The following is a 6585-nucleotide window of genomic DNA, read 5'->3' as shown; positions in this document are numbered from 1 at the left end:
GGACAACCTCGTGACATTATTTCCCATAGGGTAGAGAGAGTTTAGCTAGGACAGGAGGATGAACAAAAGTCTATTCTTTCTGTTAGTCAAACTTTGACCTCTTCTGTTCGGGTCTGCATTGTTTCATGTGTCCTATTGAGCCGGGGTTTGATGAGAGAGAGACGACAATAGCTTGTTTAGAGAGTTTTTCAGGGCTCGCCACAACATCAATGAAATCAAACAGAGCAGGCCAAAGAAGCTCGCGCAGATAAACGCGTTCGATCATTGCGGCTGTCCATCAAATCATCTTCACGCTTTGACTCTTTGAGAGCAGCTCACTGACTGCGTTCTGTTCAGACACTCGTGTTTGCAGTCAAATGGCTCACTGTATATGGAACAGAAATATGGAACGTAATTTGTTAGATTTGTAAATTCCAACTGGCTTTTGTTGATGCAAAATGATGGAACGCTGAAGAACTGCTGTCTTGTTATCTTGTCCAAAATGGTTTCCTTTTTATTTGCAAAACTTTGAATTTAAAGTTTTCATTCACTGTTTCTAAGCAATGCGAATGTTGGAAGTTCTGAAAATGTGCACGTTTTGTTGCTGTGTCTTAAATGTTTACTACATTCTTAGCACTTGAGAACATACAAACCTTCTATAAATAATCCCTAATGGTACATTGTCTTGTCCGAAATGGTAAAATCGCTTTCCGCACGTGAGAGGTGTCAACTGGAAAGTGCCATGAGACTTTCACTCTTCGCCTACTACGTGTTCCCAAAAAACCTCCAGATTTTGTTCCACCTACCCTCTCTCTTTACCATGAGATGAGCTCAGACCCACAGCGGAAATTAACCCGGCCTCCATTAGAACATTAGAACAGAGAACATTTCAGCAATCTGACAATCTGACAGCCGCCCATCAAAACGAGCATCACTCTCTGGCTTTTGTCATAACGGTGAACTCAGCCACTTTAGGTAAGACTTGCTATGCAACTTTGCTTTTTTTGTATTCAGTTGTTTTGCATTAAGTTTTGCATGCTTTTACACGTTTTTATTTTTTTAGTTTATAAACAGTATTTTAACAATATTTTTCTTTGCATCTATATTTCATTTTGGGGGCACATTTATGTTGCAGCATTGCTTTGTGCCAAATACAAGTTTTAAATGTATTTAATTAATAATGTCAACTTTAATTTAATTGTATAACACAATATAATATAATACATATTCAAAAAATTTTTTTTTTAACTACCAAACAGGTTTGATCCTTTAGGCTGTGGCTGGACTTTTGAAACTATTTAGCATGTGGGATTTTTCTGCACCAAGTTCTAAAGGTTTATTAAAAAGTTACAAAAGTTACACAAACTTTTTTTTGTGATGCAAGCTTGAACATGACTTTGATTTAGACTGAATATGCTGGTTTGGGTGTGAGCTTAAACAAAAGGTTTCACATAAAAGCTCGAGGGGCAAATTGCAGGGTGGATTTATTGCCCTGGATGTATAATTGTTTAAATTAGGGGAAGAATTATGTTGAATGAAATGAAAATTGAAAGGAGACGAGGAAAAGCAAACATGTATGCGCTGTTCAGATCTTGTTCAGGTAATAGAAAGATTCCCATGGCTTCAGATTGTAGTTTCTAGGATTTGGACAATATTGTGAAAATGTCATTCAAAAATGACTTCCAGTAAAAAAATTCTGGTAATGTTGAAGTAATACACCACCAAATCATGAGTTTTCACTTATTTGTTTTCCTTTAAATTGCATACAGCGGTATAATTAATTTCTGAACATTTTTATTTCCTTCAGATTACTTTTAATATATGTAAAAGCACATTGATTGTCTTTACACTATAAATAAGCCAACCTAAATATAACACATGCTATTCAGTTTAATCATTTACATTTATCTGAATAATAACGTCAGTGCAAATATTGTCAACAGATTTGTGTGGGCTTCATTTGTTTGTTTGTCATGTGTAAAACACAAATGTCTGGCTATGCTCTATCTCTCAGTTGGATAAACTGTCATTCTAATACAGTAAGGGCGCTTTCAGTCGTAATGAATGTGACCAGGAAATAATCCCGCAGTTATTTGCATGAACTGCACCGGTCTCTGCTGTGAACTTTGAAAACACAGTGTAGTGTTCCTGCGGGTTGATAATTTAATAAACTACCGTAGCCTCATGATTTGCTTCTTTACAAATTAATCAAGGATTGTTATATATTAATTCATTCTCAAACAAACAGCCCACAGATTACACTGGGCAACTTGAACGACAGTTATTTTGAGGTTTGCGAGGCGACTGGTTCAAATCTTATGTGTTGTTATTTGTGGTGTGAGAGACTCAGTTATAAAGGTTATAAATCCAGTTCTCTTCATGACTCTTTAATAAAATAATGAGTTCAGATTATAGACTGTTTCGCATTTCACAAAACTACTATATTTGTGGGGTCTCTGAGACCCTGTGATTATTTTTACCATGCTTTTTCTGCGTGCGCATGTGATAAACGGAGAGATAAATAATATTTCTTAATCATATCTTTTGATTAGTTCAGAATAACTTATTAAAGAGTTGAAAGAGGAAATAAGAGATGAAATCACTTTGTATATTTCATTTTACATGTAGATGGTTTTACACGTTTATTTTTTTCATTTTCTTTAGTGATGATGAAATATTGCCTTTGCTAATTACTATCCTGTCAGATTCCTAGACAAATATTTTTAATCATGTTGTCTGACACCTGAGCTTTTCAGTGAAAGAGAAAAGCATTTTTAGTTCCTCTTCAGATCCCCAGTTGACTCATCACTAACGTAGAATCACAGAAATGTATCATTTACGACTGGCAGAGACATCAATTTAATGAAGTGGTAGCGTGGGGGACAGCGCCTTTGCCAGAAATCTGTCAACTTATGTCACTGTACGTATGAGCTGACAAATATCAGCTTTCAGTTGAACCACATTTTTACAGGTTCAGTGTTAAATGTAAAAGTTTAACACTTTCTTGAAAGTTTGTGTTTGGAAGAACGACTAGAGATCATCACGGCAATATCAGGCTGAAATATTGAATTTCACTAGAGAAAAGTTTAATTTTACTGTGGACTTAAATTATGTGATTATATTAAAGTTTGCACATGCAGTGTTCAAAAATATAGGTTTGTGCAGTGGTTGTGTGTGTATGTAAGTGGGAGTGTGTGTGTGTTTCTCGCCTCTGCTTGTGCAAGGCTTTAGAGAAGCATCTCTGAGATGTTATCAGACAGTGTGATACTGCATACAGATGTGGCTTTTAAATACAAGCTCAACATTTGTTAGCAGAGACACTTTTTCCAGTCGCTCCTTCCCGTGTTGCATTTGCTCTGCCGTTTGATTTCGTGATTGAAAAGTAACGGAACCATTTTTTGTCTGTTATTTCAGGTTCGTTCAGTTTTTGGGTGGGGGAACGTTGAGAACATGCAACACATGCTTTTAGAGTTGATTCAAAGCAATAGTTAACCAAAAATGAAACTTTGTCTTCACTCCAAACCCATATGGTGAATGTTTGAAGAATCAATACAAACAACAGTCTGCAGAAAAAGCACGACGAGCGTGAGAAAATCAAGATAAAATGTTAATTTTAGGGTTAACTTATCTCATAGAGAGGCTCAAAGAGAAAACTTCTCAAAATCTGAAGTAAATTTGACGTTCACCCTGTTCAAGGAGGTTGAACTCATCTATTGATATAATTTTGGGTTTTGCTTTCATAACCTTTCAAATCCTTCTGCAATTCCATTATACGTTTCTGGTCTTCCTCCGTCATGCCTCCTTCTCCCACCCTTGTCTCTGTTTCTCAGCCGTGTGGTGAGTGTGTATCCTGTTTTTGACAGCAGGGTCCCACGTGCTCCGTCCTGCGCCGGTGAAGTGGCCGGCGGGGGGGAGCGGGGGGTGGGGGGTTGAGGCACGGGGTCTCAGGATGTCCTGAGAGGTGAAGGTTTCGTCTTCCTTTCGTGTCTGGGTCCTCACGTTGAGCGAGGGAGCTCTGCTATCTGCCCCATCTGAATGTACCGCCTGGTGCCACTATGGCAAAGAGATTCTGCCTTGTTTCAGATTGATTTGTTCTATGCTGAAAACAAAAACAAAAAAACATTGGTGTAGGATTTGAAACTATTTCCACTCAGTAGATTTCACAAATAATTAAAAAGAAACCGCATATTACTAAGACATGAAATTCTGAAGTAGAAAGACTGAAACAAACTCCAATAATCTTGACAAACCCTTGAACAAATTTCTTCTTTCATTATTTAGGCTATTCACCCTCATAGTTTTTTTGTGAGGAACATTTTAAAGGAATAGTTATCCCATGATTTACTCACCCTCAAGCCATCCTAGGTGTATCTAGGTGCATTGCTTTGCTTCAGAAGGCCTTTAATAACCCTTAGAGCTGTATGGATTACTTTTATGATGGATGGATGCGTTTAGGCTTCAAAAGCTCAGGCACTATTCACTACCATTTTTGGGCGAACTAACACTTCAAGGAGCTAGATCTGACAGTTAGGCAGATTTACAAATAATGACTAAGATTTCAGTCTGTTTCTCACACTGGAAAAATAAATGGAATATGATTTACATTGAAACATTTTTCACTCAGAAATTGCCTGTAAATTTCCTAAATATTGCAAGTAACACACTGAATTAACCGTCAAGTAGAAAGACTGAAATAGTGTTTTTACTCTATAAAATATTAATAAATCAAATTACAAATCGAAATAAATCATAAGGACTACTTTTATGGCGCTTTTTTGTCTTTTTTTTGGGACTTAAAATGTCTCCTTTTGTGTTCCACAGGTTTAAAATGACATGAGGGTGAGTAGATTACGGATGAGCTGTCCTTTTAAGATGTTGTTTTGGAATAGTGAAGTGTCCTAAATCATTCCGATTGTGTTTTTTAAGTAGGTTTTAGACACTACGAGCCGAGGTTATCCTCAGTGCCCGCTGCTTCCCAACAGATCTTCACTTCGGCCTCGAGACTGAGACCTGCGGTTGCTCAGAATTACCTGTTGTGTTCCTCGTAGCGCAAAACGGCCTGATCTGGTCGCCATGACAACCCCACAGATGCACCGTCTTTTCTCAAAAGATCCCTAACTCGTTTCAAAGACCCATAGACGTTCAAGGACGTGCCGGCAAGACCCAGTGCCTCCTTGGAGCTGGTGACGTTATGATCCGTACCTTTGGATAACAACGTCTAATGCATCGCGCACGAACCTCTGCACGGACACACACTCATAAGCTTATATAAAACAAAATGAAATGGTCCATTTGAATCAAGATTGAACATAAAAGTGTGCCGGGCTTAGAAAACAGCACATTTTAATGTCTTTCGCCTTTGTCTTTCTTTGCCTGAAGGGGGTGGCGGAAGGTTTTTGTGCAGCTTTTTTTGCAAAAGGGGGCCCTTCACTAACATCTTTTATTCCCTTTCTCTTGTTATATTTCTTTATTCCAAGTGTGTTTTGTGCTCGGCCTCCTTTCATTGCCCCCTCCTCTTGTCTCTCAGATAAATGCCACACTAGCCTTTCACTTGGCGCCACAATAACTGGACTGTTTTAGGCCCAGAGAGGCACAATGAAAGAGGCTGCTTTTTAACCTGCCTTCTCAAAAGCACAAGGAGGAAAAAAACGGCGGCGACCCACTCTCCTTTCTTTCTCCTCTCCCTCTCTTTTGTGTCCAGAGCGTGGTCGTACCATCATCCCATTTATACGTCTTATTTAGAAGGTCTCAAAAGAACATGAGCCCAAAATTCTGATCTTTAGAGCTGCTTTTGTTGAAAATCGACTGGAGAAAGTCGCAGACGATGCATGTTTTGACCTATCCTGCTGATTTATGGGAAATATGTAAGGGTGCTTCTTCAGCTATGGACACTTTTGTCCTGGTGGACTTTTGGAAAATAAGCTTTTAGTACATTTTTCACACACATACTAGTTTTTATCTGTTTGTCTATTAACAATGCCAGTGGATTTCCATGCATCACATGGAAAGGTTTGAACTTTATGTAATTTCTACTCTAGATTACTTACAAATTGTAGTCGGTTACTGCATGAGTAACCTAGTCCATTACATTACACATTAAAGTAATATAATCGGACTACTTTTTGATTACTTTTCGATTACTTTTTACCTAACTCGTTTATCACATTGATTTGAAAAGGATAATTATGTATCATATTGATATAAAAATACAAATAGAAAGAAAATATATTTCATTCTTTGTTATCAACAACATGAAGTTTGGGTTTGTCAAACTAGGGTTATATATATATATATATATATATATATATATATAATATATATATATATATATATATATATATATATATATAATATATATATAAGGAATATTTAAAAGATAAAAAAGTAGTAGTAGGGAGAATCAATGAATTATGAATAATTTACTGCCACTGTGAGAATAACATGAATAACATTAATCAATAAAAAATTAACTGTAGTCTGATTATGAGTATTTTCAAATGTATTCTAATTACAAGTTATTAATTTTTGGAGTCTAATTACGTAATCCAGATTACATGTAATCAGTTATACATGTAATCTACCCAGCACTGTTTCCATCTTAAATTA

General features: G+C 36.9%; 1 protein-coding gene across 4 annotated transcripts in view; it reads left to right on the top strand.

Annotated features, from left to right (window-relative positions):
- sox13 (SRY-box transcription factor 13) overlaps window positions 1-6585 on the top strand; it is a 29191-nt gene that overhangs the window by 2956 nt on the left and 19650 nt on the right. Inside the window, exon 1 of one of the 4 annotated variants that reach the window (XM_084100063.1) lies at window positions 336-954. The exons of 2 other annotated variants lie outside the window; for them this stretch is intronic. The gene's annotated coding sequence lies outside the window, so the exon portion shown is untranslated. Of the gene's footprint in view, window positions 1-335; window positions 955-6585 lie in introns of those variants that run through there. One more of the 4 variants, XM_084100065.1, reaches the window with a different exon arrangement.

Source organism: Abramis brama, assembly GCF_963993115.1.
Source record: "Abramis brama genome assembly, chromosome: 23".
Classification (NCBI taxonomy): Eukaryota; Metazoa; Chordata; class Actinopteri; order Cypriniformes; family Leuciscidae; genus Abramis; species Abramis brama.
The sequence above is the reverse complement of the archived record's forward strand: the minus strand, read 5'-3'. Positions and strand labels throughout refer to the sequence as shown.